This window comes from Dasypus novemcinctus, chromosome 2 (assembly GCF_030445035.2).
Source record: "Dasypus novemcinctus isolate mDasNov1 chromosome 2, mDasNov1.1.hap2, whole genome shotgun sequence".
In the NCBI taxonomy this organism is placed as follows: domain Eukaryota; kingdom Metazoa; phylum Chordata; class Mammalia; order Cingulata; family Dasypodidae; genus Dasypus; species Dasypus novemcinctus.
Window position 1 is genome coordinate 64,203,638 of NC_080674.1, and position 13,754 is coordinate 64,217,391.

Sequence of the window (13,754 nt, forward strand, 5' to 3'; positions counted from 1 at the left end):
GTTCTGTATTTTCCTTCCCTCTTTTCTTCTATAACCAAAGTTAAGGTGAGAAAGTATACCTCATCAGCACTCATACTTTCTAGTGCATTATCCTTCCATAGACGCAGTTTTATGTAGCTATTTTCAGTCTAACTTCTCACCATTCTCAGTCCCTAGATTTTGTCTCTTATTCACCCATGCAGTGACTATTTAAAATCCCAGGCTGTGGACCCACAGATGATCTTAGGGAAATTGCAGGCTCAGATTTTCATTTCGCCTCAGAAATCCTGGATTTGGGTCATTTATGCCCCTTACTTTTGTTCCCTAACCTAATAAAAAATGCTTCTTATATTTAATCTATTTTTAATTTTACATATTAGAATCTTTTTCTTTCTACACCTAGTCTGCCATCTTACCAAATAAATGTACTTTATTGCTGAAAAATTGATTCTTATAAATCTCAAATAGAAATCAAAAGGCACATTTCTTGAGCAGGTAAAGTAAGATGATGTGTGCTCTCATGGAAAAAAAATCCACAAACAACAGTCTTTTAATTTTATCCTTGGCAAGTAAATTGAGCATGCTAAATAAAATATAGGCAGGTGGGAATTTATGTAGAGTATATCATCATTAAATTTGAAGTGTTGATGCAAGCAATCCAGATACCAAATGCTTATTTAGATCAATGACATAGATGTTGACAAAAATGATCTAAAATATATGGAGTTATTTATTTAGCAGATGATAGGTATGTATTTGGAATATAGAAGGAGAATTGGAATTAATGTCTATAAATCTTTTCTCCATCCTGCTTTTGTATTTTACTTACAAATAAAACCCTCACACTACTTGTGATCTGGTACTTTATGACCAAATCAGTTCTTAGTAATGGAATGTAATTGCATAGTTGATAAGTTATGCAGAATAATAAGTAAGGCAAACAGGTTGTCATGATTTAAAATAATCGTTTAGAATTACAATTATATAACAGTAATTATCTTCATTGATAAAAAAATGAAATGAGAAAAATATTATGATATCTAGCCAAAAAACTACCTACAGCTTGCTAAATTAGGCTACCCTTAGCTTTCTCCAAACTTATATTCAAAGCAAGATAAGAGTAAATTAGTATCAATAAAAGTTCTGAGAGAAATTGTGACCCAAGAGTATTAGGATATCCTAGATACAATTTTAGTACAAAGACAACAGACATACATTGCAACCAGGAAGGAACTCAAAGAATTAAGCACCCATAAATACTTCCTGGGAATAAAAAAAGTGATTTTCTGATGAAATTCAGACAAATTAAGAAATTAATCTAATAGAGTTTATGAACTGAGGCATCATGGTTAAGGACCTAATTGTGAGTATAGAGTTCATTTAAAATTGGAACAATGTTAAACAACTCTGAGTTTTAATAGATACAAAAAGGATGTGAAGATTATACATTTAATTTTGTAAAAAGTGTATAATAATAAAAGATACCTCATCAAAACAGGAAGATGTGGGCAGGAAGATGAGAATAATTGTGAGAATACTGTCTTCATCTTTCATAACAAGAAATCAATCTATTCTAACAAAAAATATGTTTTAAAATACAACTTTACTTTTTAAAATCATAATAAACTTTATTTTCAGAGAAGTTTTAAATTAGAGAAATGTCACATCAAAAGTATAGGAGAAGGATACCAGTAAGTTCACTCTAAACCATATTTTATTCCTCCATCCTGTGGACACTGGGTTGGTGATGTCCACTCCACATCTATGTCAAGAAGGGGCTTAAATCCCACATGGTTGATGGATGTGATTTTCCTGCTTGGAGATGTAGGCACTCTTGGTTCCCTGGTGTGGTTGACCGTTTTCACCTTCCTGTTAGCTGACCTGTATAAGTCCAACAAATTGGAGAATAGGAGTTGCAACTCTGCTGAGGCTCAGGACCCAGCTGGCACATGGCCAGTCCAGAGATTGAAGTCTGCTGGGTATACACCAACCTTAGTGCCAACCACAGATTCAGTAAAAGTGATAGGCATGTGTAGAAAGTTCACATCTGAGTCCAACTCCATCACACTCAGAAACACAAATTCCAAAGTAGGGCCCACTGACATGGCACTGAACTCCAGAGCCATCTGCCATGGCTGTAGAACCTGTGTATCCCTTTAGCCCGCAGGAACAATAGTACCTGGGGTTATACTACTTTGGCTGTCTCTGGGATCCTACTGAGGCATGTGTAGGTGCAACCCCTCTGATGACCCCCTGACTCTTTTTTTGAAGACACTTAGAACTATTGTGAATAGTAATGGTAGAAACTGTAGCACTGATCTGGAGAAAGTGGCCATGGTAGTTGCTGAGGGCAGGGAAAGGGAAGAAGAGATATGTGGGGGCATTTTTGGGACTTGGAATTGTCCTAAATGATATTGAAGGGACAGATGCTAGATATTATATATCCCACCATAATCCACTGAATAGACTGGTGGAGAGTGTAAACTATGATGTAAACTATAATCCATGTGGTATAGCAGTGTTCCAAAATGTATTCACCAAATGCAATGAATGTGCCACAATGATGAAAGAGGTTGTTGATGTGGGAGGGTATGTGGGAACCTCTTATATTTTTTAATGTAACATTTTTTGTGATCTATGTATCTTTTAAAAAAAGACAATTTAATGTAAAAAAAAAAAGAAGTGGATGTGGCTCGAGCAGTTGAGCACCTGCCTCCTAAACAGGAGGTCCTGGGTTCAGTTCTGATGCCTCCTGAAGAAAAAAACAAACAATGAGCAAACAATAAGCAAGAGCAAAAAGCAATGACACAAACAACAAGCCAAACAACAAGCAAACAGACAAGAAAGCCAACTCAGGGGAGTTGATGTGGCTCAGTGGTTGAGTGCCAGCCTCTGCATATGAGGGCCTAGGTTCAATCCCTGAAAGTATAGGGTAGTCCTATGTTACCCCACCCATCCACATACACTTGTGACCCTATTATTCATATCTTACATTAGTGAGGTACATTTGTTACAATCGATGAATCAAATTGAAGCACTGCTAATAACCAAGATCTATGATTTATGGTTTATACTTTGCACTGTACAGTCTTATAGGCTTTTTCAAATGTATAATATCATGTATCCGACATTGCAGTACTATAGAGAACAGTTCCAATGCCCTAAAAAGGTCCTGTGTTCCACCTATTCTTCCTTCTTCCTTCCCTCTGAACCTCTAGTAACCACTATCTTTACATCAATGCCACAAGATTTTCTGTTACCACATGATAATACCATCATAGTTACCTTCCCTTCCCCACCCCTTAAGTTTGTTCATTACTAAGTCTTGAGGAATTTGGGATCATGTTCCCTCTGAATGCTTTGAATTGAAAGGGGCTTAGATATGGGGTAGATGGAAGCTCACTCAACTGGGACAGAATAATCTCTTTAACAAACAGTGCTTAGAGAACTGGATATCCACATCCAAAAGAATGAAAGAGGATCTCTATCTCATGCCCTATACAAAAATTAACTCAAAATGGACCAAGGACCTAAAAATTAAGAGCCAGGACCATAAATCTTCTACCTAGAAGATAATATAGGGCAGCATCCATTAAATCTTGTAGTAAGAAATGGTTTCATAAATTTTATACCCAAAGTGTGAGCAATGAAATAAAAATAGACAAATGGGACCTTCTCAAAATTAAAAATTTTATGCTTCAAGGAGTTTGTTAAGAAAGTGAAAGGCAACCTACTCAATAGGAGAAAGTATTTGGGAAACATCTATTCGATAAGGGTCTACTATCCAGCATAAATAAAGAAATCCTATAACTCAATAATAAAAAGACAAACAACTCATTTTAAAAATGGGCAAGAGACTTGAAAAGACACTTTCACAAAGAGGAATTACAAATTGCTAAAATGCACGTGAAAAGATGCTCAACATCACTAGCTACTAGGGAAATGCAACTTAGAACTACAATGAGATATCATTTTACACCTACTAGACTGGCTGCTATTGAAGAACCCCCAAAACTACAAGTGTTGGAGAGGATGTTGAGAAACTGGAACACTCATATACTGCTGGTAGGAGTGTAGAATTGTGCAGCCACTGTGGAGGACAGTTTGGCAGTTAAGGAAGCTAAGTATAGAATGGCCTGGCAATCTCACTACTAGGTGGGATTCTACCCAGAAGAACTGAAAGTAGGAACACAAAAGGATATATGGTTGCCAAAAGTTGGAAGCAACCCAAGTGCCCACCAACAGATAAATGGATAAACAAAATGTGATATATACATACTTTGGAATATTATGCAACCTAAGAAAGAAAGAAGTACTGACACATGTGACAGCACGGATCAATCTTGAGGACCTTATGTTCATTGAAGTAAGGGAGTCACCTAAGGACAAATATTGCATAATCTCACTGATATGAACTAAGAATATCGAGCGGATTCTTGGAAGTAGAGAAAGGAAGAGAAGAAACAGTTTTACATATAATGATTTCTTTTTTTAACCTTTAAGGGGTATTTGAAGAAAAAATATGTTTTCTAGTAAATAACACTTACTTGAAAGTCAGGTGTTTCTTTAGTTTCTTTTTCTTCTGTTAACTTAGGATATATAAATGAAATACTTAGACTATATAAGAGGAAATAAAACAATGGAGTTCAGAAAGAAAATATTAGAAATTTTATTCATATTTTTTTCTAAAAGTAAAGAATTTAAGCTTTATTAAACATAGTTTCTCATCTCTTTTCTCTGGTCATTATCTCTATGGTAGATTACACAAATAACCTAATTTTCAACTGTTCCTGTTACCATGCCCATTACTATGTGTCTTTGCAATGCCTCTCATTGAATCAGCTGGCCAATAGCATACATGTGCAAGTGGCAGCATGCCAGTTCTCAGCCTCAAGAGGGCATGCTTCCTTCACTTTCTTTTTAGACTCCTGGGGCTACCATGTGAAAAAGCCTGGTTTATTGAATCTCTTAATTACTCTCTTCCATTACCTATTACCCTTCTCACTACAACTTCCTCTAAATGTGTTTTTTTCACATATGTAACATCTAGGTTGTCTTCTTCCTTTTTTTTCTATTTTTCCTTTGTCCTATTTTTTTTTCTAAATTAAAAAATAAATTATAAAAGGAAAGAAGTAGTGCCTATATGACAACAAAACATTCAAATACAAAGTAAAAGTTTTGCTTGCACGTTTGGATATATTGGAGAATAAGAAATGTTTTTCTATGCATTTTTAGAAATGTGTAAAGCATGTACTTGTTTTGTGTGTGTGTTTGTGCATAGCAATGAGTATTCAAAGTATTAACTAGAATTTATGTTTTTAATCTAAGTGTGTTTGCATCATGTAAACACAACCAGGACAAATCCTGCCTGATGAACATTTTACCTTTGACCTTACTTTTCATTTCATAGATATTTGAAATACCATGTTAATGACAAATGCTTCCTTTATACATTTCATAGTACCAAATTCTAAACTATGATTCTAGGTTTTCCAACTCATTCTCTATATTACTATACCATGTGCAATACTATTTCACTACTAGGAAAATAAACATTCACAGATCATTAGATCTTAATTTAGGGTGCAGAGAAATCAAACAAACTGAGTTCATTTTGTTCTTAATGTACTGAGAAATAAATAGCATACCAACTATTTATTCTTTAATAACTATATGAAAATAAAAGTTAATTAAAAAGTCTGTGGATTTTTTTTTGCATCTATGTATAAGCCCCAGAAATTAACATATTCTTCACAGTTCTTAAATGCAAAATCAGGCATTGTACAAGGATGGTTGATGCAAGTTATTCATTGCCAATAATTAAATTTCACTTGTCATGATTCAAAGCTCTTTCCAGGTTATTTCTTTTTGAGTTTCCTTTTTCCATCTTAAAAAAAAATAGTTTATATTTCCTAGAGATTTAAGAATACAGTAGTCTTTGTTGTTTTGCACTGAAACTTTTGAAATATCCTTTATGAGATTTTTATAGAAGACACTGGAGAATAAAAAACAATCTTTATATACAGCTTGAATTTCATTAACTTCCTCATAACCTTGAATAAGCTTTCACTTCAAATTCTCACCATATACTTACTACAAAAAGTTTTAAAGGTACTCTCTCCAAGTGGGAAGTAAGGTCTGTGGGAAGTCTGAATAAAGTCTACCAGTTTTTAACCCACTTGGGAGAAATAGGGAATCATTCCCACCGAGTGGTTTGGGGGAAAAATATAACAAATGTGAAATATAGGCTATAGTTAGTGCAGCAGTTTGGTATTATTTATGAATTCCAGAAAGAGATACTGGATTACATTTGTAAACTGGTCTGTTCCTCTGGGCAATTTAGATTGTATTGGATTCAGAGATTTCACTTTTACTTGATTGAGTTGTGATTAGGGCTTTGACTGGGCACATAAGTGTCACATCACCCCCTTGATGGGTGGGGACTCACAGAGAAAATGGCAAGGTGCTGCAACCTGCATGGGTGAACAGAGAACTGAGGGGAGGCAACAGGAGCTTAAGACAGACAGGCAGACAAAGGCAAGTTTAGAGGGGAACAGTGGGTCAGGGCCCACAGATGGCAAAGCCAAGGCTCCGAGCTGGCACCACAAGTTTTATTTAAAGCAGTTAACTAGGTCATTGTTCTCAGAGCAGAAGCCTTCAGGTATGAAGTTCTTTGAGGAGGGTTTTCTTAGAGTTTCTTCTTATCAAGACATCAGCTCCTTTCTGCTCACTTGCTGGTACAGACACGATTGAGCACACCCTCACCTCTCTAGCAATGTGGCTATAGTTGAGCCTCACACATTACTTCAGAGACCCCTACACAAGGCAGAGGAGTTAGTTGGAGTTTTAATGCTGGAGCCCCAGGAGGAAAATACACAGAGAAGCAGATACATGAAGAAAGACAGAAGGCTCCATTAGACATGGCAGAGGCCCTGGGAAGAGAAACGAGCTGTTTATCTAATAGTTTACACTGGCCTTGTGGAGAGAGCAGAGCAGCTGAGCCCAGAGAAAAATGAGCCCTGGGAGAAAGACAAGATTAACTCCAACCTGCAGTTGATATTGGAAGAAACTGGGACAATGGAGCCTTAAGAGGAAGAGGAAGCCTGAACCCTTGCAGACGTCAGCAGCCATTTTGCTCCAACACATGGCAACAGACTTTGGTGAGGGAAGTAACTTACACTTTACGGCCTGGTAACTGTAAGCTTCTACCCCAAATAAATACCCTTTTTAAAAGCCCACAGATTTCTGGTATTTTGCATCAGCACCACTCTGGCTGACTAATACAGTTAGCAATAATATTTTGATGATGCTCTTTCATAGTTTATAACAGATATTTTGTGGCAATGCAAGGTTTCGGTGGTAGAGTGATGTGTGGGAGCCTTGTATGATGATATGCATGTATGTTTTGTAAACTCAAAACTTTTACTATATACTTATTGTTTATGTATGTTCATGTATGAATGATATACTTCAATACAATTTTATCTAAAAAAGAAAATTATATTATCTATAAACAGGAAGTTTTGAGAAGAATTTTCTTATTTTTTTGTATTTTTTTATTTTTTAAGAAAAGAGTACTAATTTTAGGTTTGTCTCATACCTTTAATACAACTTAACTCTTTCATTAACTCTTTATGTTACATAGAACTAACCCATGGATATAAGTTAGTTGGTAAAACCTTTCAAATATTTTGGAGAATGTCAGATGGTAACATTCGCTGTTGTATTCTTTTTGACATCAATTGATACTGCTTTCTGAGCATACTCACTTTTCATTATTTGAATTTACATCATTTTAAAAAAATTTTCTGGATGAACATCTTTCAAAAATGTACTTAATTTGGCACTTTCTTTTCTTTTTTTTCTTTTGAGGTACCAGGGGCTGATCCCAGGACCTCGTATATGGGAAGCCAGCGTGCCACCACTGAGCAACATTGGCTTCCCTGTGTTGGTTTTATTATTTGTTTTGCTCATTGTCTGTTTTTGTTTTTTTCAGGAGGCACTGGGAACTGAATCCAGGACCTCCCATGTGGGAGGCAGGCACTCAACTGCTTCCCTGGCACTTTCTTATTGAAAATGACCACAAGACCTTGGCTGTATAAAATTACATGCTTGAAAATTTTTAAAAATGTGCATATTTTAAAAATATCACTAATAAGCAATTTAAGGGCATATAAGTGAAGCATCATTTGGACTGGAGTACTGAATTTTCCCCAAAATATAGGGAAATTAGAAATGTTTTTATTAATATCATCATGGTGAGATTTTATTTCTACTAATGAATGAAGATCACATTACTACCCTGGTAAATGCGTAGTTAAATGGCTCTTGTATTGTCATACAGATCTGATGCAAATAGAAGTTGAAGGTAAATGACTTAAGGCTTTTTGTGAGGTAGAGAAAAGGAAGGAATGTATGAAAATGAAAATGTTGTTTTTTTCTTTTTCTTTTTTTAGTAATTGATAAGAAAAATGCAGGTTTTCACATGCTTTGTTTGGCTTGCCTGTTCTCCAACAAATTAGTTGTTGCAATGATGCTGATCTTACCAATTCTGATAACTCTTGGGGTAAATCTCTATTTGTTAAAGGGAAGGGATGGACCCTATGTATTTGAGATGATTTTTGATGTCATGTGTTATGTGCATATATGAGAAAACATGTTTATACTTATGGATATGTGTGTATATATTCCTCTCTAGCAATTTGGAAATATTTTTTTCAGTCATTTGTCATTCTGATTTTCATTGAAGAGCAGTTTATAGGATTTGGTTCCAAGTGGATATGCTAAAAAATCATTTATATTCACTAACAAAGTATTCAGTGGCTTTTATTGTCTTTTCCTTTATCAGTCAGGCATTTGGCTTATAAGCATGGTATCAATTTGGGCTAGGGTATTTGTTTTACAAACCTTCCAGTATGAGAGTATGAACTTTCTTCTTTTATTTACAACCAGGATTTTAAAGATCAATTTCAAATACAATTTAGTGTTACCAGTTTTCAAATAAAATTTTCAAAGCATGAGTTAAGCATTTCATCATCATCAGTAAGTATCCATTATATGACTGATGTCAATATAGAGATAGCTAATGATGCTGTTATTTTGTCAACAGTTTGACATTTGTGGACAAAAAGTGAAACAGCATTTACTAATGCATAGTTTATCTTGGTCATACCCCCAATACCAGACAAGTCATAAAGTTTAAAAGGTCCTTTGGATTCATATTCTTATTGGTTGGAATACACTGGTTTTACTGCATTTTACTACTCCTGCCTGATTGACTATTCTGCCAGTTTCAAATGTTCACTCAGAGTGAAAAGTAATGTTTCTATAAAATATTACCAGACAAAATGTTTATAATTGGATTGATAATTGCATCATTTCATAAAATATTGAAGACAAATGATTTTGAAATCATATCTAATCACTCATCTATATATTGAGTAAATTAGGTTTGTTAGAAAATAATTTCATTAATATATTATTTCCAGGAAACTTATTAAGAAGATATGTTGACTTTATTTCATTTGTGAATTAAAATCATTTCTGAAAATGACAGAAAAAGATACAAAAGAAAAGGTTCAATTGTGAATTCAAAAGTTGGAATGAAAAGACAGAAAATTCAAAATTAAATAATTGGAAAATGAAATACCTGGAAACTAAAGAACAATTTAGATGAGATCAGTGATTCTGCAATTTGCTCAACAATATCTGGTGGGCAGTAGATGGTGTCATAATTGTACATGAGCTTCAGAATATGCCACATGATATCTGGAGAGTTTTAAAATGTGGCTAATGCCAATTTGGACAGGGATATAAAATCATAAATGATTTGAATAAAATGTACAACCAGAATTTAAATGAAACCACTTATATCTGTGGATAATTAAACAGAGTTGCAGCAAAATTTAAGGATAAGGTAATACAAATATCTGAAGACTTTTGCTGGTATGTGTTTTGGATTTAAAGGGGAAAGGTTTGTGAGAAGGTGGAAAGAGTCTGAAATTTTAAAATCTCATTGTTTTGTGGGAAATCTTTTATACTTTTGTAAAAATACTTGACTTTTTGTTCTCAAAGTATTTATAAATGGAGGGAAGTTTAACCTGCAAAAAACTATGAATTTTGCTTTCTCTGATCCTTTATTTTCTCCCTATTTTGCTTTCTCTGGTCCTTCACTTTCTCCCTGTCTTCCTTGTGAGGATACAGTGTTGACCACAGTGACAAGTCTTTGATTAGATGCACATTTTCTCTGTGGGGGTTACGAGAGAATCTTTGCTCCCATGCTAGCCCACCTTTGGCCATTTGATAAAAAATTAGATGAGTTACTTCTTCTGTTTGTTTGGAATTAAATAGCTATGCTAGTAAGCAAGTGCTCTGGTCACATCGCTTGGGAGGTACCCTTATTTCTTTTGTTTTCAATTGTGTTTCATTTTCCTGTGTCTTAAGCTTTCTAAAGAATGGAAGAAATATTTTGATTTGGCAGATTATCTGTCGTTTGTTGTTGTTATGAGAGTGGTAGGAACACTCTTTCCAGTTTTCTATATCCTATATGGAAATCAGAAGACTTAATTATTTCATTTTTCCCTGTCTTTTCTTAGTTAATATTATTTTACAACTTTTAGTAGTTTATACATTCTTGAAAAGTTTAAATCAATTAAAATTATTTTTTACCATATCTATAATATATTTGGAATCTTAGCATCAATTAACTTTAATTACCATTCTTCTTTTTTTCTTATTTTGTCATGTATTTTGGTCTCACTTATATTTTAAACTCCAAGAGATTGTTTTCAACAATTGATACTGACCTATCTTTATTCATATATTTGGCCTTTACATTGTTCTTCGTTCCCGATGATATTTTATGCTTCTGCCTGGGTTCATTTCCCTTTTGCTCAAATAACTCCCCTTTGAATTTCTTTAAGTGCAAGCTTGGTGTCAACAAATTCCCTCAGTCTGTGTCTTTCTGAAAAAAATCTTTATTATGCCCTTTAAAGGATTTTTTGGAGGGGATAATTTCTAGTTTGGCAATCATGTTCTTTCATCTTTGAGGATGTTTTCCATTGTTTTCTATCTCTTACTTTTTCACTTGAAAAATTAGGTGTATTATTGTTGCTCTTGAAGATAGCATCTCTTTTTATGACTGCTTTCATTTTTTTCTGTCTTTGCTTGTTCAGCAGTTTAATTATAAGGTTGTTGTTGTTTTTTTTTGTATTAATCTACTTGGGTTATACTAATTATCTTGAATATGTAAGTCAATTTCATCAATCAATTTCGGATGATTCTTGGTCATTATCTCTTCAAATAGTCTTCGTTCTTTTGATTTCAGACTCTAAAATGGCAAGTATGTTGGACTGTCCCCTACTGTGTCCCAAAGAAAATGCTCTTTTCTGTTTTTCTTTATCTCTATGTTTCACTTAGGATATTGTCTACTGGTATGTCTGCGAATTCACTGATACTGTGTTTTGATTCACCTCTGTTCCTAATGCTTACTTGCCAGCACATTGGGTCAAGAACCTGGTGGCTATGTGTCCCCTGGTACAAAACAGCAAAAATTTCTGCCCCCTTTTCCATAAAAGCTTGGCTTGGCCACTTTGTCACACAACCTACACAGTTAAGAATTTGTTGTAAATCTTGAGAAAGGGCCTAGATGTATCTTTAATTCCAGCAAACCTCAAATTTTTTTCACATTCCAGCAACAAAAAATACCCCACACATTTATAGTTCTCTCCTTCCTCAGCCTCCAAGGGTGATCTTAACAACTCTCCACCTCACTCTGTGCCCAAATTACCAATTCCCCCAGCCAAAAAGAAGATGCGTGTAAACGATGCCAACTGACCACTGTCTTCTAGGTTTTCAACACTAACCCCTTGTTCTTAGGTACTTTTTCCGATATACTGAAAGATTTTTTTTTTTTATTTTTTAATTTTTTTTTTAAATTTTTTTATTTTTTATTGACTTTGTAATAATATTACATTAAAAATATATATGTGAGGTCCCATTCAACCCCACCCCCCCACCCCCCCTCTCCGCCCCCCCAACAACACTCGTTCCCATCATCATGACACATCCATTGGATTTGGTAAGTACATCTTTGGGCACCTCTGCACCTCATATACATTGGTTCACATCATGGCCCATACTCTCCTCTATTCCATCATGTAGGCCCTGTGAGGATTTACAATGTCCGGTGATTACCTCTGAAGCACCATCCAGGGCAGCTCCATGTCCCGAAGACGCCTCCACCTCTCATCTCTTCCTGCCTTTCCCCATACCCTTTGTCCATTATGTCCACTTTTCCCAATCCAATGCCACCTCTTCTATGTGGACACTGGATTGGTTGTGTCCATTGCACCTTTATGTCAAGAGGAGGCTCAGATTCCACCTGGATGCTGGATGCAATCCTCCCATTTTCAGTTGTAATCACTCTAGGCTCCATGGTGTGGTGGTTGTCCTTCTTCACCTCCATCTTAGCTGAGTGTGGTAAGTCCAATAAATCAGATTGTAGGTGCTGGAGTCTGTTGAGGCTCAGGATCTGGCTATCACATTGTCAGTCCAGAGATTCAAATCCCCTAAATATATCTTAAACCCCAACATTAACTGCACCTCCAGCACATTAGCATGAAAGTCTTATGAAGGGAGATCCCATCTGAGTCCAGATTCATCACACATAAACACCATTTCCAAAGAGGGGCCATCTGCCCTGGTAGTTAACCCCATCGGCCATGGCCATAACTCTCATGGGTCTCTTTAGCCTTCAAAGGAACCAATATCTGGGGGTTGTATCTGCTTTATCTGTCTCTCTGACTCTGCTCAGTTGTGCATAAGGGCAATCCTTCTGCCAGCCTCCAGACTCTTTTTTAGAAACTCGTAGCCATATAAACTCATTTCTCCTTTCCATTTCCCCCTTACTTTAGGTCAAACAGCATTTTAAAGTCATGTTATTTTATGTAGACAGGGATATTCTGCTGATCCTCATTGAACCTTCCGTATAAGGTCATTTTCCAGTTGCATCATCAGTTGGTAGTTGATAGTGGTCCCTCGTTGCCAGGGAGGCTCATCCCCGGGTGTCATGTCCCACGCTGGAGGGAAGGCATTGCATTTACATGCTGAGTTTGGCTTCGAGACTGGCCACATTTGAGTAACATGAAGGCTGACAGAAGGAAATTCCCAGGCACAAAGTTGCTCTAGGCCTTGTTATTATTTTGGGTTTATCAGCTCACAAGCGTAGTCATTAGTATCAGGGGCTCACTGTTGAACCCTCACTCCCTCCCGGTCCCCACCACTGTACCTGGGAGACTGTCGCTGCTCCCCTAGGGACCACGACAGAGCACCACTGGCCAGGAACCCAGTACCCCCCCTACTGTGGTTTTTAATTGTTGCCACTATGAGTATATCCAAACATTACCATGCACCCTGGACATATGTTCTGTACAGCTCCCTGTCAGTCATATATCACCTGTCATTGGTATCCCATACCAGTATCCCTCCATTGCCATTGTTGAAACACTCTGTGATCCAGAACTCCCCGAAATTTGAAGCCCAATATAATGTCATGGTCCCTTACTAGGGAATGGCATATAGCGATGAGTTTAAAGGATAGATAAAGAACTTGGATAAAGTTAGATAAAGAACTTAGATAAAGAATGTTGACTTGAAAAAATTCCACATCCTATTTTTTTCTTTTTTTTTTCCCCCCCCCCCCCCCCTAATTATTCAGCTTTTCTTCACAGGAGTCCTAGACCACAGCAATGTATATATATAATATACAGCACTCC